Genomic DNA, 26,762 nt, shown 5'->3' with positions numbered 1-26,762 from the left:
GAAATCATTTACTTACAAAAATTAATTACATTTACTATGGTACTTGCTGTGGTAATGTTGCTTCAGTGGAAGTTTTTGATGAGTTATCATAATGCATATGCAAGCTATGCCATGGAAAGTAATTGTTACTTGGCATGGACAACCAAAAATCTGTTCCACACATACCTTGAATCAACTGTTTGTTGTCTTTAAATTTGATTTTTGACAGGAATTTCCTACTGCTATAGCCCCACAGCATTGAAGTACAGCTGAATGAATATCGATGTCTTTTCAAACATGCTGTTGCAACATCTTAAGATAACCATAATCCCCACCACACACACTCCATTTATTGACTTTCAGGATTGTGACCCCCTACACCCTTTTGCAAATTCCTGGATCCACTACTGGTAACATAAACCAGATGGTATTGAGGCATTATGCATCATCTGCCAATTCAGTTTTATCTTTTCTAAAATAGATTTAATTTAAAATCATTCCTCGGTGTGACATAACCACTGTAACTACATTTTCTAACACAAAGAATTTAAGCTTCTTAAAATTTTTACAGGCTAATATATACGTGAACAAAGCATTGTGTTTCTGTTTAATGTCACATAATTGTTTGTAAACTTTTTGATTAAGTTTCCTTTCCATTTTCACTATGTAAAAATTATTGCAGAAATTACAGGAAGCTAGGTAAGATGCCCCAGACAACAAATAATTATAACAACTCACAACACTTACAGATCTGTCATTCCCTACCACTGGGGCATAACGCTCAATTTGTATACATCAAAATAACTACAAGAAACAAAATAAATCTGCATCTCAGGTTTCTTAGAGGTATACATGTGAAAATCTGCTTTTGGTCTCTTTTTAATAAAGCTTCACCTATCATGTACAGCACAAAATAGCTGCTAGGCCCTTTAAGAATGCTCTAATCCCTTTCAATAATGGCCTTAATATTAGCTGCATCTACAGTACAGCTGACTGATGCGACAGTTTCCTATTTATTTGTGTTCTCTTTAATGTCACCTATGTTAACATCTCAACTTTTATTTAACATAGGTGCATTGGAATCCAGCCTATGGAAATTTACTCCACTAAATATACTGTCAAGGAAATTCTTCCTCCTATCTACTTGCTGAAAGAGCTTAGTTAGTTAAAATAGTCATTTATAGTTAAATAGTCCAAAGGATTCAGTAAAGCTTACATGGTTATTTTTCACCATGTGCATGTCGCAGCCCAGTGCGCACACAGCTGTGGAATGGTTTAAATTCAGTAAGCACTGTGTAGAGGTGCACACCTCTGTGCAAACAATGTAAACATTGCAGCATGCTAATTATAGCATAAACAGCTGAATTACATGCTAGTTAACCAATCTAACATGGTGGAGCTATTTAACAAGCTATAAAGCATCTATGTAGACTTCATGCTGCTTTTCCCTGCAAATTCTAAAACTTTTGTAATACAGTCACAGAAAGGAGTCGACACGGACGGAATGTTATGGGCTGCTGCTGCTTTCATTCATTTGTCTGTGCATCAGGATGAAGCCAATGCTGCTGTTGCTGGTAATAGGCCTAGGCTGAGATGGAGAATAGTTTTCAGGCCCTGTCTGACTTTTCACAACCTACATGATGTGGAAATTGTAGAGAGCTACAGGGTAGGCAGGGACACACTAGAGGAACTCTACGATCTCTGCCATCCTCAACTCAGAGCCAAAGCCAACTGAGGGGAACCCATCCTAGTAAAGACAAAGGTATGTATAGCCCTTTGAATCTTAACTACAGGTACCTTTCAGAGACCAACAAGGAACATGGGGGTGTCACAGGCATCAGAATCCAGTATCATCCACCAATTCCTGAATGTTATGCTTCCACATGCCAGTGACCACATATATTTTCCCCATAGTTCTGAGGAGAGGGTCTGAAATATGTAGGAGTTCTACACTGTAGCACACTACCCTGAAGTACGGGGTGCCATAGATTGCACACATATAGAAATGAAGGCACCACCTGGGGAATAGGGTAGACTATACCTTAACAGAAAGGGCTATCACTCTGTCAACTGCCAAGCTGTGTGCAATGCCAGAGGAATCATCTTGAGCATGTGTGCTGTCAACCCTGGCACTTAGCATGACTCACATATCTGGCATACCTCCCAATTGTACAAGATGTTTGCTAGGGGAGATATCCCACAGGTTCATCTACTGAGGTGCAGGCTATGCACTGGAAGTGTGGCTGATGACACCCTTCAGAAATGCAGACACACACTCAAAAAAGCCATAATGAGGCACATGCTTAAACCAGAAATATTACAGAGCATGTGTTTGGGCTGCTACAATCATGGTTCGGTGCCGGGATACATCTGCAAAGCCTACAGCACAATCCACTGACATGTACAGAAATATTTACAGTATGTACATGCTACACAACATAATCTTGAGGAAACAGCTTCAGCAGAGTCAGCAAGGCGAAGGGGCATGCATCCTAGCACCAATGCCAAGATCACCACAGCCACAGGCAGATGAGGAGTCACAGTGGGAACCACCATCTGCTGTGGGTGTAGGCAGATGTAGGCATGTTCAGTATGGTCTTGAATTGACTAAGAGACAATGCATAGCACACTCACTCACTACCTAAGGGCCTAAAACCTTTCTCTTACGCACATACATATAGCAATATTGATGCTAGACAACTCACACAACCTTTTCCTCCCTGTGTATTGGCTGTGGACTGCTTGCATCAGACAGAGTCAGCCCTGGACTACAGCCATGTCAACTGCTGCCTTTACATGGTGCTGTAAGTCTCTAACCTGGAGTGTACTGTGTAATAATATGAATGAGTGGTATACCCTTGTATCATACTAATTGGTACTGTAAGGAAGTAAGAGGCAGTAGACTGGTACTGAAATTATCTTAAAATGTACAAATGATGACAAACCTGGCAGTCCTTAATCCAACAGGTTTATTGTTAGCACTTTTGTTCACAAAGATAAAATGAACTTCCTCAGACAACAAACCCTTGTAAACCAACTCAGTCTTAAATAAGGTCTCCAATTAGTTAAAATTACATCATAGTTGTTGTTAAAGTGATGCACATTACACTATAAATTTGCTGCTAAAATCCAAAGTTTTACACACAGTAGCCATACAGATTATGGCCAGCCAGCTCCTAAAAGAATAATAAACAATTCCTTGCCATAATACATAAAAAAAAATAATCAAATATAAGCTTAAAATACAGAGCCCACTCTATTAAATGCTACATAAAACTGAGGATATACCTCAGTATGAGGTAACCCAGGTTAGGATGGCACTTAATGATAATACAGCTTCACTAGTGAATATGAATATTTCTATTGAAGGTAGGGCCTTTATCCTTAGATTCTTAACCCCTTATTCTGGTGATGCTATTGAATTGAGAGAAATAATAACCAAGAATAGGGCACTTATTATTGAAGATAGTGCCATTCATAATGTTTTGGGTAACAGCCCCCAGATTATCTTTAAAAAGGCTGTAACCTTAAAACTTTGTTAGAAGGCCCAAAATTACAAAATTTATATAAGGTAGGAATGGTTAAGTGCAGCCGTTGTCATTATTGCAAGTTTATAACAGTTACAAAGGAATTTGAAATAAGAAAGAAAATAACTAAAATTAGAGGGAGATATAATTGTGAGTCGATAGGTGTGAACGGCTTCTATATAGGGAAGACCGAGCGCTCTTTCATGCAAAGAATATATGAGCATCAGTATCACATAGTCAAGCAAAATATAACTAATGCATTGGCTAAGCATATAGTTGAAAATCCCTCACATCAGTTTAGATATATTGTTATAGAGCAGGTTAAGAAAAATTTTAGAGGAGGGCCATGGGAGCTGAAATTAGAAGAGAAAGAGTTGCTACTTAAGCAACTTAAAAAAAATGCATACAGGTTCCCTGGACTAAATGAATATTGTTCAATTAAATGTGTGCTTAAATTGAAATCTTTAGACAGGTAGAAAATAGGGTATTTACATACTGAGGTATATCCTCTGTTTTATGTAGCATTTAATAGAGTGGGCTCTATATTTTAAGCTTATATTTGGTTAATTTTTATTATGTATTATGACAAGGAATTATTTGTTTAATATTCTTTTACGGGCTGGCTGGCTATAATCTGTATGGATACTGTGTGCAAAACTTTGGATTTTAGCAGCAAATTTATAGGGTAATATGTATCACTTCAAGAACAACTATGCTATAATTTTAACTAATTGGAGATCTTATTTAAGATTGAGTTGGTTTGCAAGGGTTTGTCTTAGGAAGTTAATTTTATCTTTGTGAATGAAAGCGCTAACAATAAAGCTGTTGGATTAAGGACTGCCTGGTGTGTCATCATTTGCACATTTTTGAAGTTTGTGGTGCTTTTCTTCAACTATTTTTTTATCTTAAAATGTGACAACAGAGATTTTTGTGACTTATATGTGTTCATTATTAAGTATTAGGCCTCAGGCATGAAAGATCCACACAGTCATAAACCTGAAAAGTAGAGATAGTCACTGCATGGCCCAGTTTAGCACCATAAATTTCTAATGGAAAGTCATTAAAGAGAGAAGTTCCAAAGTAATCATACACATTGCAGTTTCTAACTTCACAACCCCCACAAGATCATTCACAATAAGGTTGGGAAATTTCAATGCTATCAGCTGTGCAACTTTCCAAGGTCAATATATGTTAAAGGTAAAACTACCAGTTCAACTCAACAAATGTAGATATAGGAAGCACTTTAAGTCAGATATGCACCCTGAGCATCAGACACAAATCTTATGTATCCCTGAATCCAAAGGATAGAAAACATGGATACGGCACAGTTATCATCACTTGCACAGGGTGTTGTGTAGGGGCGCAGGAGGTCTAGGCTGACACCAAAGATCAGTGAGTGTGTGTGTGAGTAAGAAAGAGAAGCCAGCAGACATCTGGATAAACCAACAAAATGAGTTTGAAACTGCACGGCTGAACCATGTAACCACTGCATGTATGTCTGTAGGTGTCTTCCCAGTGAAACTGGTGTGTGAGTCTGCATGGGCACAGCCAATCTCTGTGCTTGCTCTACATCTTGGTATGTCAGACAAGTATGAGCCATGTGCGGGAGATGTGGCAGTTCATCATTGTCATCCCTGACCATGAGAACTGGCTCTGCCAGGAGTTGCACTGGTACGTCCACATCCACAGTCAAATGTGCTGTTGCTCCATGAATGTGACAGATGTCTGGTGGATGAGCTCCCTTCATGGGGATGCCCAGGACCACAACCCCATGGCCTTCCATGTCTGGGTGTGTACAGCACACTCATTGACGGTGCAGAGGAAGTGCTGACACTATGGGAGCGTGATCAGACATGGCCATGTTGGCTGACAGCAGATGATGTGGCTGACCTATACCCATGAGGATGCCGTTCCCCTCCCAGCAGATGTTCCATCACAGACACCGCATGTTCCATGGCAGACACCCCACATTCCAATGTGTTATTCACTGGATCCATGGAATCGGCAACACGGTGGAGACATTTGTGCATGTCAGCCTGAGCTACATCTACAACCTTGAGCATTTGCCTGGAGCACCTATGGGAATGTTCCTGTGCCTCCTAGATGGGCCGAAACAAATGTTGAGTGGCACAGGAAGAGACATTTGCACCAGGTGGAGGAGGGACAGCAGGCACCCTCCGAACACCCCTATCAACCCTCCTGAGTTGCACCTTGCCCACAATTTTGCTATAGCCAGACTCTACATGGACTGACCATGCAGGAACCACACTTCCCTGACCAATGGCCTCGCACTCCACCTGTTCAATATCTGTGTTGTCACTATAATGGGTAGGCCTATGCCTACTGGCTGTGTCCAATGGAATTGCAAGAATGGCTGTATGTTAACCACAGTGTCAGCTTCAACCTCTGCACCCACTGACTATGCCTCAGTTTAGCCACCATCATCATCGGGGTTTGCTGATGCACTGACATCTGGTGCAGAGGGCCCACTCTTTCACTGTCATGTTTCCTTATGATAAAAAATGAAAAACAAAGGACAATAATAATATATGCTAACAAACTAACAGCAGTGCCACTATTATAGACACAACATACAGCAATACGCACAACAGGCCTGACATCAACAACACACATTAAAGTATTTATTTCAATTGCTCATCAGTACTGACATAAAAATGTATGGCTTACAATCTGCAGATGAGAGTCTCCACTGTAAGCAGGATGGGCCTGGAAAAGTTAAGCAAGAGGTAAGGGCAACATAATTATAATTAAAACTAACATGGTAATACTTGTACCCCTTTATATGTTTATCAACTACACTGTCAACAAGGGCATGGCTGTAAACTCAAACCTAAACTAATAACTGTACCAATCTTTAACCCCCATACAAAATGCATGCAACACAGAATAATGTATCAATTTCAATTGTTTAACTATTCAACAGTATTCAGCATTTGAGATAGCAAATCCTATGTTGAAGCTCCTCCTGAGATGTGCTTCTGTCTCTGACACTGTTGCTCTCACATTCAGGGCATGCTGTACTGTACTCTCCACATCCAGGATATGCTGTACTGCACTCTCCTGTGAGCTGTCTGGATCTGGATCCCTGATATCAGCCAGGAACTCTTCACTGGGTGTTAGTGGTGGTTCCCTAGCAAGCCCTTCCCCGGTACCCATCTGGTCAGGGTTCACTTCATCTACTCTCCTCCATGTAGATGTGATCATGTCAGTAGCCATGTGGTGCACCTGCTTATATGTCCTGCCATGGCCACCCATGGCATTTAGATCAGCAACTATATCTTGCAAATTTGGATCCTACATGCCATATATTCCCATTCCCTTTCCATCAGAAAAACACTGTGTTGACTAAAGGCATCCAGACACATCAGTGAGGCACACTCCTAGGTGTCCTACAAGACAACAGAAGGATAATACACATAAGTATCACATAAGTAAGGATTACTTATTTCCAGATAAAACAGAAATGTAGCCAGTCAGTATTACCCTACTGTAGAAACATACAACAGTCTACAGATGTGAAATACAAACAACAAGCAAGATGCAAAACAAGGAGAGTAACAGGTGCAACATATCCTTGATTGTGCCATAATAGTAACCCACCTTTTCTACCCCCACCCTAAAAAGAACAGGACATTGACACATTTTGCTAACAAACCATTCCTGAAATTCTAAAAGTTCTATCAAAGGAACTGCCCCTGAAACATTTGTACATATTTATCACAACTCATTCCATTTTCATGTATTGGCAATCATGTAGATCTCTGAAATGGCTTGGCAGACATGCCCATGCCATTCAGTACATTTATAAGTAATGCATACAGTAAAAAGTGTAAAATCATTTGCTTCAGAATTTTTTTAAATGCATTCCAACATATGCAGTATGTAGCTGAACAAATGAAAGCATACCTTCTAAAGTCCAGTACTCCTCTGTGCAGAAATATCCCAAAGTAATAGCATATCTTCAGTCTTCTATACATAAACAAGTCTCCTCACCATCAGTTTGATTAGCTACATGGTTGCCTTTTTATATGGTGTAAAGTCAGGGCTGTCAGCATGGTGAAGATGCAGATGAGATGTGAACTCATTAGAATTGCTGAATCCCAAAAAATAGATCTGTGTTGGGATGTAAACATAGTGCAGCCACTTCCTCAGTGTTTGGTTTTAATGGATTACAACTGTGACTGATTAGTGTTTGGGAGAAGGAAAACACAACAGCACTGCAGGCTGACTTACTTCCAGTGGGTGCGTCAGGTCACATCCACAAAGTGTTAGATACAAGATTGTAAATGTAAGTAAACAGCACACAAGTCACAGGTTGTATTTCTTCACATGCAACCTATCCTTCATTTTTGGCAATTGCGTATATTATTTCTACTTAATATCCTCACACATTTTAAGCCCAATGATATAAAAATGGCTTACATACTGCATGTCTCAGATTACTGCTCAGATACACGAAGAATGGCCAAAAAAAAAAAACAGAATGTAACATAGAGCTGTATATTTGCAATTAATAATCATGACAGGTTGTATGATCACTAGCTGCACTACATCCAAAGCTACTAAATGTGCAAATAATACTTGTATGGTTTGATATCAGTGTAGATGCTGTTGCAATTGGATGTGTGCATATTGAGTTAAGTTCCTTTCTGCTGGAAAAAAGGGATAAGGCACCCACCGGTGTTCTGAAGGTGCATTAGAGTGAGACTAAAAATCCAAACCTATGTAGTAATATCTCATGTGTGCTAACAATTTCTAGGTTGTTTTTCCTCATTTCAACTACCTCTCCTTTTTATTTCTTTTTTAATTTTTCTTTTTTTCTTTTTATTGGCCAGTGTTTGAGTGATCCACCGCTTATCCCAAACATGGGAACCATGGAAAAATGAATGTCAGGTTTGGCTGTGTTTATCTCATTTGCACAAAGCCCAGCACTGTGCAAACTGGACAACTAGCTAGACAGGACCCAGGTAGCCAAAAATATAAACCGGATGCATTCAATTATTACTACTGGGCATTGTGTAAACCTGATAAGTGATGTTGCACTGCGGTTTACAGTGAGACCTTAAGAATGATTAGTAAAATAGGGACTGTCATGTAACTAGTTCTGTGTCAGCAGGTGTTAAGTGTAGAGCTGGAGTGCATATTGTCTTGGCTTCTAATACAGGGTATGAAACCATTGTTTTACTGTTTGTTTTACTGTTGTGACATTGCAGTTTATAGCAATAAACTGCAACATAGACAAGTGTCTTCTCATCCTTCTTGTAGCAACAGGTGTGAGTGTAGGACTGTTATAAACATGGTCCTGGGTTTAAAAGCAGCATATTCCAAAAATCTTTGCTGTTGTTCCACTTCCCATTATAGTCACTCTCAATTACAACACTTGCCATGATGTAGCTGGTATTAATTAAATGTGTAAGGGCTGAGGCACTAGTATTGTGTCAGTTATGTATTCATCTATCTATCTATTACCACAATTATTCTCAAATGTATGACTCTTGGTATATTGTGTGCTTTATTCCTGTAAATATATTTCTGCTATCTGGACTGCCATGGCCTTCACATTTATCTGACACACATACACAACTGCCTGTACATCCAATAACCTTGAATTTGCTTCTCTCGCCACTGTTATACTCCACTTACAATCACACAAACAATGTGTTAGGAGATGTGCACTGCCGAGAACCATGTCTGTGTGATGGCAAGCAGAGTACAACATTTTCAAACAGTGAGCATACTCCCAGAAAACATGATAACTGGAATTAGCAGGAAACCATCAATTCCCATTGCTCATGATCTGTGGTAGACAAGGCAGGCATTTCTGGAGAAAGTGTCAGATTTAGGGTACAGAGAAGGGGTGTCCAGAGTCCAACATTTTTATTGGACTTCTTGTTAAATATCACAGTGCCAGGCTTCTGCAGGTGGACAATTCTGTCTCTCAGTATAAGCCAGAAGCTTGGGATAGTTTGGCCTGGGTTGTAACCAGTGCCATTGGTATCCCACACACTGGTGACCAATGCAGATATTACTATAATAACCTACATCAGAGGAAGAGGGATACCCTTGATGCTTGGATCAAGGAATTTAGGACCATGGACATCCCACAACTGTGTAAGTATCAACTAAAGAGAATACTTGTAAGACTTAAAAGTGGGATATAGGCAAGACTGGTATGCATAATGGTATTATGTTCTGTTCTGTTTTTTCCACAGCTGCCATGGACTGGGAGCCTGATGTAACAACTCATGGGGCTAGATTGGTGAGGATGAGGGAAGCATGTGGTATGTATGCAGCAGTAGAGTAGTGCTATTGTAACATTAAACGTTAAATATAGCTTTATTTTGGTATTTTATAGAGTTGTATCAAATTGAGCTTGCATATCTCAACTGTAAAGACAAGTATGCATCCATTAGTTTGTAGCACAAACCAAGAGCACAATATTAGACTTTAGCTGGAGGTTGTGGGTTCAAAGACCACACTTCCCAACCATCCAATTAATATATTTATATTAATAATATAGTAATATACAGTTAATAATTAAATTATGTATAATTTAAATGTTTAATGTAAAAGCTCTATACCAGTGGCACACATGCCCTGCTGTAAACTGCAATCTGTATAACAGAAACATGCATATGTGCAGTATATGCACATTTAATGGAGTACTTGCTGCAATCTGTAATATAGTGTGCATCTGCTAGAATCTGGTAGTCTTGAAAATAAATGTTCTGTGTTATGAGGTGGTAGTCTTAAAAGAAAGGTTAAGGTAATAGTGTCAGATAATTGTATTAATGCACTGTATGTCATATATGAAGGTAGTAAACTTAGCTCTTTTTTTCTCTCATTCCCAACCCTTATCTCTCTTTTTTATTTTATTTTATTTTTATTTTATTTCATTTATTTATTTTTTGTTTTTGCACTTTATTACATGTCATCAAAATGTGTCCATGTCTACCATGTGCAGCACATCACTAAATGCTCTACAGAACAGTGGGGTAGGCCTGCCACACAGAATCCACCTACCCCCACTCCACTGGTTCCAGCACTGCTGCTCAGCACATCTGGGAGCCATCCTTACACCAACTCTACTGCTCCTGCACTACCTGACCCCTCAAGCAGTCCTTGCACAGAGGCCAGTCCTGTGGTACGCTCTGGGAGCAATAGCAGAAACTGTGATTTTATCACCCACACTGAGATGTCAGGGACGGTGTGTAGGCTTGTGAACTGCACTGTTAGCATATGCCTATGCTATCTGGAGAAGCTGCACTCCCTTATTTGACACTGTAGTAGGAGGAGAAGGAGACATCAAGTACTCCAGCCAGCGGTGGAGTGAGGTGACAGTGATGAAAGTCCAGTGGGGGAGGACTCCGTTCTTATTGTCACCAAGCTTGATGACCATGGGTTCTGGATGTTCCCACCCTTACCCCAATCATGGTGTCCCCCAAACTTGTGTGCTCCCACAAGTGTCCCACACCTGAAGCCAATGCCTCATTGGTCCGATCCGACCATAAGCTAATTACCCTAGATATCCACATCCTGCCCCCACCCCCCCATTAAGGAAACCATGGTAAAAAAATTTCTCCAAAGCCAACTTCATGCTTCTTAAGATAGAAGTGGTGAACATCATGACACCCATGCAGATGGACAATACAGTTACGACTACTGAATCCTACACAATTGCACTTTATAAGTACTTGCATGAGTGCATGGATAGTGCTATCCCAAACAGAACCAACACACTATTCTCCAAAAAAAGGAAGCAAATCTGGTGGTCCCCTGCCATAAACAAACTGTACAACAGAAGGAAGAATCTGTTGCAAAAAAGAGTAAAATCCCATGAGTGGAGGAGCTCCCTGGTCAGCCTCAGTAAGAACATGTGATCCCTGATAAAATCCTCCAAAGCTAGTTATGAAAACAAAATCACCACTGATTCTAAAGACAACCACAAAGCATTCTATAGCTATGTTAAGAATCTCAAAGGCAACACTCAGATCTGCTCTGAGTTACAGCACAATGGCACTAAATATACAGACCCAACTGATATTGCCAACATCCTGGCAGATAGGTTCAGTGCTAACTTTACCCCCCCCCCCCCACTCACCTCCTAAAGAGCCCATCTCTATACCGGAAGAATGCAAAGTTCCTGTAATCACAGCTGCACAGGTAAAAACCACACTCTCCAAAGCCAAGAACACAGCATCCATGGGACCAGACAACATCCCAGGCTGTGTTTTTCACAAACTACAGAATGAACTGGCACCCCACCTAAGTACCATGTTCAATCATAGCCTCACCTCAGGCTTTGTGCCTGCTGCTTGGTGCACAGCAATGGTTATCCCACTCCACAAGGGGGGAGCCACCACAGACCCCGGGAACTACCGCCCCATTAGCCTGACGAGCCTGGTCTGCAAGGCCATGGAACATATTATCATGGAACTTATAAACAAAGATATTGGTAATCTCCAAACTCTGGACCCCACCCAGTTCAGATTTGTAAAAGGCAGATCATGTCTCCTAAACCTGATAGACTTCTTTGAAGCAGTCACCAAAGCTGTTGACATGGGTAAGGTGGTTCACACAGCCTATCTAGATCTTAGCAAGGCTTTCAACACCATCCCCCACTCTGGGATTATAGATATACTCACTAAACTAGGTATAAATCCCTATGTCACAAGATGGGTGACCAACTGGCTCACTCACAGAACCCACACTGTGAAAGTAGCAGACTCCAAATCCGACTACAGACCAGTGACAAGTGGAGTACCACAAGGTTCAGTCCTGGGTCCTCTCCTGTTTGGTATCTACTTCTCAGAAGTACAGGCTAACACAGAAGCTCTTTGGCTAATGAAGTTTGCAGATGACTGCAAACTAGGAGCCATAATCGAAACTCCTAACGATGTGGACATCCTACAAAAGGGCCTCACTGAGACCTGGTGTTAAAGCCATGGTCTCAAGCTCAATGCCAAAAAGTGCATTGTCATCCCCTTTGGTAAAAACTCTGTACCCATGAACTACAACATAGGCAGTAGTATACTTAACACCGAAAGTGTGATAAGAGACCTTGGGACACAGGTCGACAGTAGTCTCTCCTTTGATAATCACATCGCCACAGTAGTCAGGAAATCCTTCTACATGGCACACCTTATCACAAAAGGTTTCTCATCCAGAAAAAAAGAGGTCATTGATCCCCTCTACTCATTAGATCCATTATAGAGTACAATGCCCCTTTTGGTATGTACCTCACAAAACATCTACAACAACTGGAAAGGCTGCAGAAATACCTCACAAAGAGGATTACTGGCCTCAAACAGATGCCCTACGCAGACCGTCTCAAAAACTCCAGCTTTACACCGTCACATATCGCCTACTCAGAAGGGATCTTTTCCTAACACACAAAGCTATGTCAAACCCAGAGCTGTTGGACATGCTCCACTTAAAGAAATCCCAATACCTCTGAGCTACACGCTCTAGGGACCTAAACCTTGTCACCACAATAAACAAAACATGCCGGAGGGATAGATTCCTGTTCCAGAGACTTCCCATACTCTGCAATAAACTACCTATCTATATCAAACAAAGCTCCTCATTAGCACTCTTCAAGAAAAATCTTGATGATTGGATGGGCAGTAGGAAATTCACCCCAGGGATTACCTCTGTGGCTCTGCTCGACAGTGGCACAGGAAAATAATTTTCTTGGGTGGCAAAAGCCATGGTACCTTTTTGGCTAGGCTTGTATAGGTCCTAGGGCCGATAGCCTAGTACCTTCCTATGAACCTATGAACTTATGAACCTATGACCATCCTTGTCTCTTATCTTGTTTGTCTTGTCTGTCTGCAATTGTTTCCTCACCTACCCAACTTATCTGACCCATACATACCTATGTCACTTACCCAACATTCCTCTTTGTCTCAAAAAAAATCATCCCATACATAGCTCTCTATCTCATACACATGCCTTCTTAACACACTTAATTCAGTACAATTGGTTATACAAAATGATTGCATTGTGGTCACCCCTCTCTCTGGAGGTGACAGTCCAAATTCAGTTAATATTTTGCACGTATGTTCACTTTACACTGTTAAACAAATGGATTGGTATGGTTCTTTCCTACCTCTCTCCTGCATGTTCCTGTCTTGCTTTTCCTTTATTCTTCCCCACTTGCTCCCCATTTCATCACTGTCCTATCTTCCCCAGTTCTTTTCATTAATGCATTAATACTTGATGGTGAGCTTCTCTCACCAATGCTCAACAATGGTAAAGTAGTTAAAAGTATTGCATGCACCTGTATTTGAACCCAGTACCATGTGGCCCCAAAAAGGAACATATCACTGCATTAACTGCATTAACACATGCTACCACAGAGTCAATTATGTTGCAGGTGTATTCCAGAAACTCAGTACTGTGAGACATTGTTCTTCCCCCTGCTTGCTCCCCATTTCACCATTTTCCTATCTACTCCATTTTAACTCCTTTAATCTGGTCACAAAATAGAATCACACACACAACACACATAAGCAGCAGAAAAATGAATGGATCCATTCACTTTTTTTACTCCATTTTATGAGGAAGTGACCATCATGCACCAATGAGCAGGGACAGTGAGCACCAGTGAAATGCTATGGTTACTTCCATGCAATGCCGCTTAACCCGCTGTACAGTGCCAACACACAGCAACACATTTCATATAAACAATTCATGTCATTGCATTATCACTCTGTAATGAAAAGTGTTTTAAAGTATTAGATGCATATACATTCTAACCCAGTACTATATGGCCCAGGAAAGGGTTGTATCAATGCATTAACATGTGCTACAACAGAGTCAGTTAAGCAGCTGGTGCATTTCATAGACTCAATACTAATTGTCAGGTCTTAGCAATGCAGCTCGCATTTGGGCACAGCCTACCTATGAGCAAACGGTTCCACTTGAAAACATCGAAATTCTAAACCATCAAAATTAATACGGTCGAGACCATATCATCGAGTGTTTAGAACATCGATGTTGTCAAGGGGAAGAAAAAAGGTAAGTAAAAAAGGGAAAAAGCTAGTGTTTCTGCAGGGCAGCAAGGTGCCCTGCACACTGTGTCTGTGAATGTGCCATCTCTGTAATGGCAATGCAGACAGGGTACGGGAAATCTCCCATTTAGCACTTCTGCATATAGCGCTAAAACAGAGATTTCCCTTTACCCCACTGTAGTGCGATCTTGGAGTTGGTATATTTAAGTGGGAGTTGTGGGGGTGCAGGGGGGGTTTTCCCCCCTGCATACACTTGTTTTAAAAGTTTTTTTTTTCTTTCACATAAAAGCGTCGATGTTCCAAAATATCGATGATACGGTCTCGACCATATGACATTCGATGTTTTGGAATTTTGATGTTTTCAAGTGGAACCAAGCAAATAATCAAATGCCACTGAAGTAAAGTAGAAGAACGTAGTTCCAAACCAAATAGCGTACAAACTGTTTTATTTGACCGCTTTCGTAAAAAAACTTCTTCAGAATAAAAAAACACATGCTCAAATCTCATTTAAATACAATAATTGCTTAATTAATTAATACAAATGAACCAATAGGAACAAAAATAATGGCCATTGTTAAAAAAACAGTATTATTTAGAAAAAGAAAGAAACTACTTTCTTTTTATCAGTAACTTGTAGCTTACGGTGTTTTAAAAAACATTTTACATTAATAAATTCATTTAACCCCGGTGGCTTGTCAGATTTTAACTTTATCTGCCATGTTGCTTCCCTTTGTTCCAAATAATTTTTAAGGTCACCTCCCCTAGGGTCAAAGGAACACTCTTCTAAAATAGTAAATAAAAACTTTTTATATACAGCGCAATCAATAGAATGTTTGTACAAAGCATTGGTCATGTCTCTACGTTTAATGGCATAATTGTGTTCCTTGATACGTGTACTTAATTTCCTGGTAGTCATTCCAACATAAAATGCTGGACACCCAGAACAAAATGAAATATATACCACATTGGTGGTGTCACAATTGACCAGACCAGGTACTTCAATGGTGTAAGGAATGGTACTCACAGAAATGTATGGACTAACCAAAATAAATCTGCAAGCAGTACATCTATGACAACAGTGCATCCCACGTTTGGTTGATACTTTATTGTTACTTGTTTTTTTACCCTTTTCTAGGATGTTTTTCAAATTATATTCATTACGAAAAACAATTTTTGGCTCAGAAATTAGAGAAAATTCATATAAATCAAATGCTATTTGATCAGACATTAAACAATCATATAAAAAGAAATGTATCTTTTTAAAGTGGTGGATATAGCTAATAGAATTTTTGATAGACGTTACATAGACTTTCCTCCAATTTTAAGTGGTTTATACAACAACACTAACGGGTTAATAGTCTCTAACCGTAATGAGTCATTCAAATCTACCTTAACCTGCTCTTTTGAAATGAGCGCAGACAGCAAGGATTTGTGTTCTATTTTGGAAAACAATTGGAAAATAATCAAAGGTAATCCTGAAATTTCCTTGGTTTTAGGAGATAAACCAAGATGTGTTTTTCGTAATGAATATAATTTGAAAAACATCCTAGAAAAGGGTAAAAAAACAAGTAACAATAAAGTATCAACCAAACGTGGGATGCACTGTTGTCATAGATGTACTGCTTGCAGATTTATTTTGGTTAGTCCATACATTTCTGTGAGTACCATTCCTTACACCATTGAAGTACCTGGTCTGGTCAATTGTGACACCACCAATGTGGTATATATTTCATTTTGTTCTGGGTGTCCAGCATTTTATGTTGGAATGACTACCAGGAAATTAAGTACACGTATCAAGGAACACAATTATGCCATTAAACGAGAGACATGACCAATGCTTTGTACAAACATTCTATTGATTGCTGTATATAAAAAGTTTTATTTACTATTTTAGAAGAGTGTTCCTTTGACCCTAGGGAGGTGACCTTAAAAATTATTTGGAACAAAGGAAGCAACGTGGCAGATAAAGTTAAAATCTGACAAGCCACCGGTTAAATGAATTTATTAATGTAAAATGTTTTTAAAACACCGTAGTACAAGTTACTGATAAAAAGAAAGTAGTTTCTTTCTTTTTCTAAATAATACTGTTTTTTTAACAATGGCCATTATTTTTGTTCCTATTGGTTCATTTGTATTAATTAATTAAGCAATTATTGTATTTAAATGAGATTTGAGCATGTGTTTTTTTATTCTGAAGAAGTTTTTTTATGAAAGCGGTCAAATAAAACAGTTTGTACGCTATTTGGTTTGGAACTACGTTCTTCTACTTTACTTCAGTGGCATTTGATTATTTTATTAGTATTGGTTCTTTCCTTCTTATTGGAACCAAGCAAACATGTATACTTCATATGCATATGCACTTTGATAACTGTCATGCAAACCAGCTGCTCGCAGTGCTATTGAAATGTTTATATTCTGCTGTATTACTGCTATTTACAGTCCATTTCCAGTGTATGACATGAAATTACATGTGGAAACATTACAAACTGAGGGCCCTGTCTAACAGTATGTCACATGTTTACAATAAATCCATGTGTTTGCATCCTCCAAATCACTGCAACCCTGAGGTCTTGGTACTTTTTTTCACACATATAGCAACCACACTACAAAATTTAATATCAAATGTGTGCTATGCAATGCATATCAATCTGCTAACATGCAGAGCTACAGCTATTGACCCATATGCCTAAAAAGCCTTATCTGCAAGGCTAATGCAGGAATCAGCATGGACCATATCCACAGGGACATAGGTGATCTTCAACACACTTGACCCTACCAATTTTGTTCTTGTCAAGGGTAGATCTTGCTTATTGAACCTTGTAGACTTCCTGGATACTGACCTCACAGACCTAGATGAGGGATAACAGGGCATACTGTCTATGCTGACTTATCCAAAGCCTTTGACACTATCCCCAATTAATGTATTATAGTGAAGATCTCCCATGTGGGAATTAAGCCATACAGTAGTACAGGGATAGGAAACTGGCTCACTTTCATAACACACATTCTCAGTGTTGGGGACTGCACCTCAACCAGTAGCCAGTTACCATTAGAATACTACAAGGATCTGTGCTGGGCTCTCAACTGTTTGCAAACTACTTCCCTGAAGCACAGGCGATGGTAGAACTGCAAGTGTACTTGGTATCATGCAGGCTGCTGAGAGGTGACCTATGCCTGCCCTACAGAGCAGTCTCAAACCCTTGCACTTCTGGAAATGCTGCACATCTGCAAATCAAATTGGACAAGAACAACTTGACCCAGGGTTCTCTACCTAGCCTGTGACATAAACAGAACATGCTTGAGAGACAGATATATCTCCCAGTGACTCACACTCCCCTGTTTCAGACTCCCACTGCTTGTGAATCAGTGTTCCTCAATGGCCCTGCTCAAGTGCAACCTTGACTACTGGTTGGGTGATTGTAAAGTCAACTCTAGGATGCACCTGTGTCCCTCATGGAAAGGACCAGTTGGTGCTGCTCACAAAATCACTTTACTAACAATGACCATCCAACTATGCTCAGTAAGGGTACTTGTGTTTTTACACAGCTAGGCTTCTAAACACCATAGGGTCATAAGGCAAACAGATTCCTATGTATATTTGAAGCTATTAGCCTTTGCAGGTCTCCCAATGTTTTGTCTCCTACATTGCCTGCTGATGTCATCTATTATAAGTTCACTTGCAGTCTTGTGAAAGTCAGACTTTTGCAATAGTGCTTGTATAATGTACTGTGTTCTGTAGTCTGTTTTCTTAGATAAGTAAGGATTCTGTTCTCACTGCAGTTGACTGGGTGCATATCTAGCCAGAAAAGCGGAAGTGTGTATCCTGCAGTTACCACTGCAATCTCATAAATTGACAGTATTTTAATACTTGCACATGATCCATTTCATGCAGGCCTCCCAACTTCTCTCCAACATGCATTGCTGATGTCATCCACTATAAGTTGACCTGCAGCCATGTAGAAGTCAGGTTTGTGCTGTTTCACTTATGTAAGGTACTGTGTTCTGTAGTCTGTGTTGTTCAACAGGTAGGGTTCTATTCTTAGTGCAGTCAAGTATGTGTGTGAGCTGTTACTTGACATTACAGGGAGCATTTTACACCAGCATGTGGGACACTGTTATATTCTCATCAACAAATATTGCTGCTATCATCAGCTATAAAGTGTTGTCTGAGACACTCAGAATTGGACTTGAGCTATGGAATTTTTGTAAAATACTGTGCTTTGTATTCTGAGTACATAAATAGGTAGGGGTTCTATTTTCACTGCAGTCAACAGTATGTGTGTGAGCTATTGCGTGACATTACAGAGAGCATTTTACATCAGCATGTCAACACTGTTTTATTCTCCTCAACAGACACTGCTGATGCTATTAGTTATAAAGTGTTGTCTGAAACACTGCAAGCTGAACTTGAGCAGTGGTACTTGTGTAAAGTACTGTATTCTGTGGTCTGCATACTTAGGTATGTAAGGATTCTACTTTCATTCTGGTGAAATGTATGTGTGTGTTTGAGCTGTTGTTTGACATTACAGAGAGTATTTTACACCAGCATGTGGGACACTGTTATAGTCTCTACAACAGACTTTGCTGATGTCATCAGCTATATCACATTTTTGGATATATAGTACTCCCACCAGGGCAGGGTCAAACACTGGCCTGGAGGTGAGGTAGAAGTCACCTCAGCCTATAGAATTAAGGTTGCAGTGACATAGCTTTTAATCTATCCACATACATCATGGCACAGTTTTTAGGCCCTGTGTTATCTTGCTGAAAAGTCTTGGGGTCTCTCAGGTGCCACATGTGTCTGGTGAGGTACATGAAAAAGAGAACATTATACTCTTTTAGTGTTGTTATGAGATTTGACTACAATACTGTCATACAATCCTAAGATCTCAATATGATGGTGTGACTTGTGATCTGCACAACATAGGCTTTAAATACCAGTGTGGACACTTCCTGGAGAGTTATGTACATGCATTCACAGTGCTTGCACCACTGGGTTTCTGCAAAGCAGGACTGTTGTTGGATGGCACAGTGGTGCAGTGGTTTGTGGTGCCACCTCACAGCAAGAGGTTCTCCAGTTTGCTTCTTGGCTGGGGTGCCTTCTGTGTCGCGTCTGCATGTCCTCCCTGTGTTCATGTGGGTCTTCTCCCACATTGCAAAGACATGCATCTTGTGCATTTGTCCCTGGGCCTCCACTGAAAATTGGCTCTGTTCCAAGTTGGGCTTATCTGATAAACAAATAAATAAAATAAATTGTCAATACTGTGATAACAAGGAATTACACTTTTCAGATGGACAACATTACAAACGCACATTTCTGCATTTATTTGTAGATTATGTGCCTTTGTCACCATTCAGTTGTCTGTGTTAGCTCCTCCTGTACTATGTTATTATCATTGGTGGACTCAGTGATTGCACACAATATGCAAGAATCAGCAAACTTGGTAAGTCAAATGTCACATACTTTAGCCTAAACTGTTGAGAAATAGAGTTCAAACTACGAAGGGCCAAGCACAGATCCCTGAGGTTTGCCAATGGTGACAGCTCTACTTGTACAGGATGATTCACTAACCTTCACATGATGTTTTCTGTCAGTGAGCCAATTGGTTGCCCATCAACTGACATAAGGGTTAATCTCCAGCTTGGAGGTTTTCTCAATGATACCTGCATGGTGGATTGTGTCAAAACCCTAGCCCAGATTACAATAGGTAGTATGCACTGGATTTCCTTCATATAGGCCTATCACATGGAATTAATGGGCTGTGACAACATCATAGATTAGCTATGGCATGACTCAGAACATATACCTTCCTGATACAGTTGAATATACACGACTCAGCACATACACTTTCCTGAGTCTGTTGAATGGACAGTTAAACACACCCTTCACATGGCCTATTTTTCGGACATAATGGTGTATATCAACATGCATCCTCTTGAGTTGGGGGGGGCAGCACCCGATGCATGCTTGTATAGAGACACCCTGACTCATCTCAATAGTCAGGTAGACCAACATGTCATCGTGGACCTCTTCTACATGTACACTAGTAATATTTCAGGTGCGTGCAACAGACCTGTGTGAGTTGTCAATGCTACATCAAGTCTATTACATCTGATAGATGTCCTCAAAGAGGTCACTGAAGGCATGCAAGATGACAACAGTATCTTCTTGTTGAACTTGACCAGGTAAAGGCATTTGACACAAATCCACACTGAGGTATTCAAGCAGCACTGTCATATGTGGCCATAAACAGCTATATCACGATATGGGTAGGTTAGTGTATGACATGCATGATATATTACTATGTTGAAATGTGTGACATGACCTACATGTCAGGTCCAGTGATCAGGTTGGTACATCAGGGGTGTCTGTTAGACCCTTTCCTGCCCATTAGTTAAGTGATGGACATCACAGATGACATACATATGCTGTGTCCAAACAGCTGCCTAAGGACTACAGATTGTGGGCAGTCAGTGACTCCAACTGTGATATTAGTACAATGCAGACAGTACAAACCCCATACCAAAATCCACTGCCAAAGCCATGACAACACCTGCCTTGACAAGAAACATGGAGGGATTTGTTGAATAAGGAAACAAACATACCACCCAAGTATAATGTGAACATCACATCCTATAATCAGACCAATAAGTATATGACCCATGTCCTGGGGTAGATGGCAAGTGGTACATCCACCAGCATTTGCTCACAGTGCTGACTACTCCCTTGAATGTAACACAAGTACTAGGTATGTGAAGGGCATGCATACCAGAGGCCATAAAACCTTCATGGTTTCCAGCCTTCATCACACCAATAACTGTGTACACACACACTTCTTTATGTACCTTCCTACACATTTTCCAGTGATTTGTATCTGTAGTGTACCACCTTTGTTACAGTGCACTGTCACACAGCTTATTGGTCATATCTATGTATTCTTTCTGTAGAATATACATGACTTTCTGATGGTATGGAACACTACTCAAGTTGTTGCACCAAATGCATGTGTGCTAGCTGTTCTGCTTATGCACACACTATATACAGGGTCTATATTATAACATTGAAGTCTTACAACTTAGAATGTCATAATATTGAATCCAGTAGAGCGAAACACCAGAAAACCGAACAGTCAGAATAGCAAATTTTTTCCCAGGGAAAAAATTTGCTGTTCCGACAAACATACACACAACACAAGCTCACCAAAATAAATAATCCAGACACACACACTTCACAAAACCCTACACTAAACCATACATACACCACTAGCTATCCACTTACCTTAACCCAACCCTAACCCTAAGGTCCGTCACTATCGCACACTCACCTTACCCGCTCCCTAACCCTAACTCATCTACCCCAGCCTAACCCTCACGTCCACCCAATCGCACTCTTACCTGACCCACGCCATAACCCTAACTCATCTAACCCGTGCCCAATCGCACACTCACGTTCGTTCACACACTTACCTTAACCCGGTCCATAACCTTCGCTCCACAGTCAAAGAAATAGCGAAGCTGCAGAAATGGCCCACTGAATTCTCTTCCTAGGAAAGTATTCGGTGTTCCACAGCTTCGCTATTTCCAGCATTTGCTCTATTGAGTTCGATATTATAACATTCAAAGTTGTAAGACAGACTTCGATGTTATAATATAGACCCCTATATACATGGGTGTTTGACAACATTATTGGCATATGTATCATTTGTGACAATATAGATTGTGCCATATATATATATATATATATATATATATATATATATATATATATATATATATATATATATATATATATATATATATGCCATGCACACAAGGCAACTAGCCTATATTGCCCATACTGTCGCAAAGTCGCATACAGGTATTGCAGTGTCCCTCCTAACACCTCCTGCACATAATACAGTACCAGGGCAGTGTGCATGATTATCCTCATGCAGTGTGGATGTAGCATAATATTTGTTCAAGTGTGTGTGTGTGTGTGCAGGCTCATCTCCTATCACTCCATATCACATATGTTATGTCAAAGGCGTGAGATTACTGGTGGTATTATTCTGATATTGTCCATGACTGTGGTTGGTTCTTGTAATGTTTTCTGTAATCCTTTACCTGTGATGAGCTTTCTGGAGATCTCTGCTAAGAGTGCACTCATTATCAGGCATATCAGTTTGCATGGCTTCACAAAATGCTTCCTACCCCAGTTGTATGCCGGATCCCTAATATATGTCCTCTGCGTTATTCATGTAAGGATGCTTATCCCACACAGACATCCTCCCCATTGTTATGTCACCTTGTGTGGCAGTCACAGACAACACATTTTCACTGTACAGTCCATATTGTACCATATAGATGTGTGCTTGGTGTTGCTGCTTCAACCAACTTCCATTGACATGCCTTTCTCTGCTGAATATGAGGGAGTTTCACTTGTCCTTCTTCCCTGTGTTAATTCCTGCAATTTATCTGTGTGTACCAGGAAAAAATGTTATGAGGAAAAGATCACAAATATGAGACAAAAACTGGGCATTCTGCATAGATCAGGACAGTTTAGTGGTATGCACTGAAATGTTTGTAATATTGAGTCACATCAGTCTAGAGATCATCTCAATAATATGTCAGAAAGCCACATATTTGTTAAGGAAAACACCTGGACATCCTGGAAATATCTGGACAGTAGAGAGGTATGAATATGAATTATATGGTCCAAGCAGAGTACAGGACAGTATACCTACAGTGAAGAGTATTGTGATATCCCATTCCTGACATTCTGTACTGAAGCAGTGTTAATGATCTGTAACAGGACATGGGACTGCCATGTAAAATGATCACCCAGGGGAAGTGTGTGTATTGAACAGGGACACAAAAAAGAATTATAGAAATGAACACAGGGAAAGACTACAGGTGAAACTCTCACATATACAGCACTGTGAGGACATGCTGGTGAATGCACCATTTACCATCTACTTCTGGACAAAGGTCACATACCTATTGGTCTGATTATAGGGTGGGATGCCCACATTATACTTGGGTGGTGTGTCTGTTTTCTGATTCAACAAACCCCTACATGTGTCTCATCAATGCAGGTGTTGTCATAGCTGTGGCAGCAGTCTATGGTATGTGCTGATACTGTCTGTATTATACTAATATCACAGCTGGAGGCAATTATTTCCCACAAGCTGTAGTCATTCAGGCAGCTGTTTGGGCACAGCATGTTTATATCATCTGTGATGTCCATCACTCAACTTATGGGGAAGAAAGGGCCTAGCAGATACCCCTGATGTACCAACCTGGTCACTGGACCTGACATATAGGTCACATCATACATTTCAACATAGTAAGATGTCATGTATGTCATACACTGGTCTACCCATTTGGTGATATAGCTGTTTATGGCCATATGTGACAGTGTTGATTGAATGCCTCAGTGTGAATTTTTGTCAAATACCTTGATCTGTTGTCATCATGCATGCCCCCTGATGACCTCTTTGAGGACATCTATCAGATGTATCAGACCTGATGTAGCAGTAACAACTCACACAGGTCTGTTGCACACAACTGGAATATTACTAGTGTACATGTAGAGGAAGTCCATAATGACATGTTGGTCTACTGCACAGTCAGTGAGAGTCAGGATGTCTCTATACATGCATGCATCAGGTGCTGTCCCTCCAACTCAAGTGGATGCATGTTGATGTACACCCTTATGTGGGAACATAGACCATGTGGAGAGTGTGTTGAACTGTGTATTCAGCCATATCAGGAAGGTGTATGTGCTGACTCACACCACAGGTGATCTATGATGTTGTCACAGCACATTGATTCTGTGTGATAGGCCTGGATGAAAGTAAGAGCGTGCATACTGCCTATTGTGATCTGGCCCAGAATTTTGACACAATTGCATATGCAGGTATCAGTGAGGAAAAAAAAAACAAGCTGGGGATTAAACCTTACATCAGTTGATGGGTAAACAGTTGGTTTACTGACAAAACACATCATGTGAAAGTTGACGAATCAACCTGCACCAGTAGAGCTTTCATCAATGGCAAACCCCAGGGATCAGTGCTTGATCCTTCACTGTTATTGTATTTCTCAACAGTTCAGGCTAAAATATATGGCCTTTGCCTTACCAAGTTTGATGATTCCTGCATATTGTGTGCAATCCTTGAGTCCGCCAATGGTGATAACATAGTAAAGGAGGAGCCAACACAGCACAACTGAATGATGACAAAGACACATGATCTACAAATAAATGTAGGATTGTGTTAGTTTGTGATGTTGTCTGTCTGAAAATTGAAGTTCCATGTTAATTACAACATTCACAACAGTCCTGCTATGCAGAAATCCAGTGATGCAAGCAGTGGAAATACATTAAGATAGCAATTTGAACTTTGGCCATCAACTGTCCACACTGTTATTGAAAGCCTATGCTGTATACAAGTCACACCATCATATTGATAACTTAGGACTGTATGATAGCACTGTAGTCAAACCCCATTACAGCAGTATTGCTCTTTTTTACATGTACCTCAACAGAGATATGTAGCAGCTGGACAGACTACAGAGTTTTCTCAGCAAGTTAACACAGGGCCAATACACACCATGCCATGATGTATGTGGATTGATTGATAGCCATGTCAATGTTAACTTTATTAAATAGGATGATGTGACTTCTGCCTGGCCCCCAGGCCAGTCTCTGACCCTGCCATGGTGGGAGTACTGCATATCCAAAAATGTGATATAGCTTTTGAAATCAGCAGGGTCTGTTGAGGACAAGATAATAGTGTCCCTCATGCTGGTGTAAAATGCTCTCTGTAATGTCAAGCAACAGCTTACACATAGAGTTGACTGCAGTGAGAATAGAAACTCTAGCTATCTAAGTACATGGACTACAGAACACAATGCATTATGCAAGTCTGATTTATGTAACAGTGCAGGTGAACTTATAGTAGATGACATCTGCAGGACATGTGGGAGACAAGAGTTTGGGAGGCCTGTATGAAATGGGTGTGTAGCCATGTGCAAGTATCAAAATACCTGCAATCCATGTAATTAGAGAAGTAAATGTAGGATACACACATCTTCTCTGCTGTCTAGACACACACAACACACACACACACACACACACACACACACACACACACACACACACACACACACACACACACACACACACACAGTTGACTGCAGTGAGATCAGAACCCCTTCCTAAGTACACAGACTACAGAGCACAGTACATTACACAAGTGCCACAGCACAAGTCAGTTTTATATGAGTGTAAGTGAACTTGTAGTAGATGACATCAGCAGGCCATGTGGTTGACAACAGGCTGTGAGGCTTGCATAGGCACATAGCTTCATAGATTCATATGAGTCTACTAGCTTAAAAGCACTAGGGTCTTTAGATGCCTAGCTGTATAAAAACACAAGTACCATTATTCAGCATTGCTGGACAGTAATTTTCTAGCAGACCATGTTTGTGAGCAACACTAACTGGCCCTGTCCATGAGGGACATAGGTGCCAGCCCAGAGGTGACTTTACAATCACCCAACTAGTAGTCAAGGTTGCAAATCTCAGAATGCATTACAAAACTGATAAAACAAAAAAAAAAAGAAAGGAGAACCAGAAAATGATACACCTCACTTTAATAAACAAATTTAGTGCTTTCATTCAGATGAAGTGAATTTCATCACTCATGTTATTTTTATCAGTAGTCAAAGCTGAGTTTGAACAGGTCCATTGAGGAGCACTGTTTCATGTGCAATGGAAGCATATTACAAAGGAGTGTGAATCATTGTGGGATATATCAATCTCCCCAGCATGCTCTATTTATGTCACAGGCTAGGTTGCGAATGTGGCAAATTATAGTTGTCCCATTTGAACTGCAGATGTCCATCATTTATAGAAGGACAGGGTCTGAGACTGCTCTGCAGGGCAGCCATAGGTTACCTCTCTGCAGCCTACATGATACCGAGTACAGTGACAGGTATGTCAGTATTTCCATATATGTCATGTTTGGAGGCCTTTGAGTCTTTCAGGCACAACCCTGTGTTCTCTCCAATTACTGCAGGTGTCTGGTGAGATACAGAGAGATGTCAGCATTGTACTCCATTATTGGTGTGTTAAGGGTAGAATACAGCAGAAGTATGACTACCCTGGTCTTGAATGTGATGTCCATATGTATGATGTATGCAATGTAGATTGTCTGTGTCACCACTATGTGCACATAGTG

This window comes from Protopterus annectens, chromosome 5.part0 (genome assembly GCF_019279795.1).
Source record: "Protopterus annectens isolate FY-2018-M chromosome 5.part0, PAN1.0, whole genome shotgun sequence".
Taxonomy (NCBI): domain Eukaryota; kingdom Metazoa; phylum Chordata; order Ceratodontiformes; family Protopteridae; genus Protopterus; species Protopterus annectens.
This window is presented reverse-complemented; position numbering follows the sequence as displayed.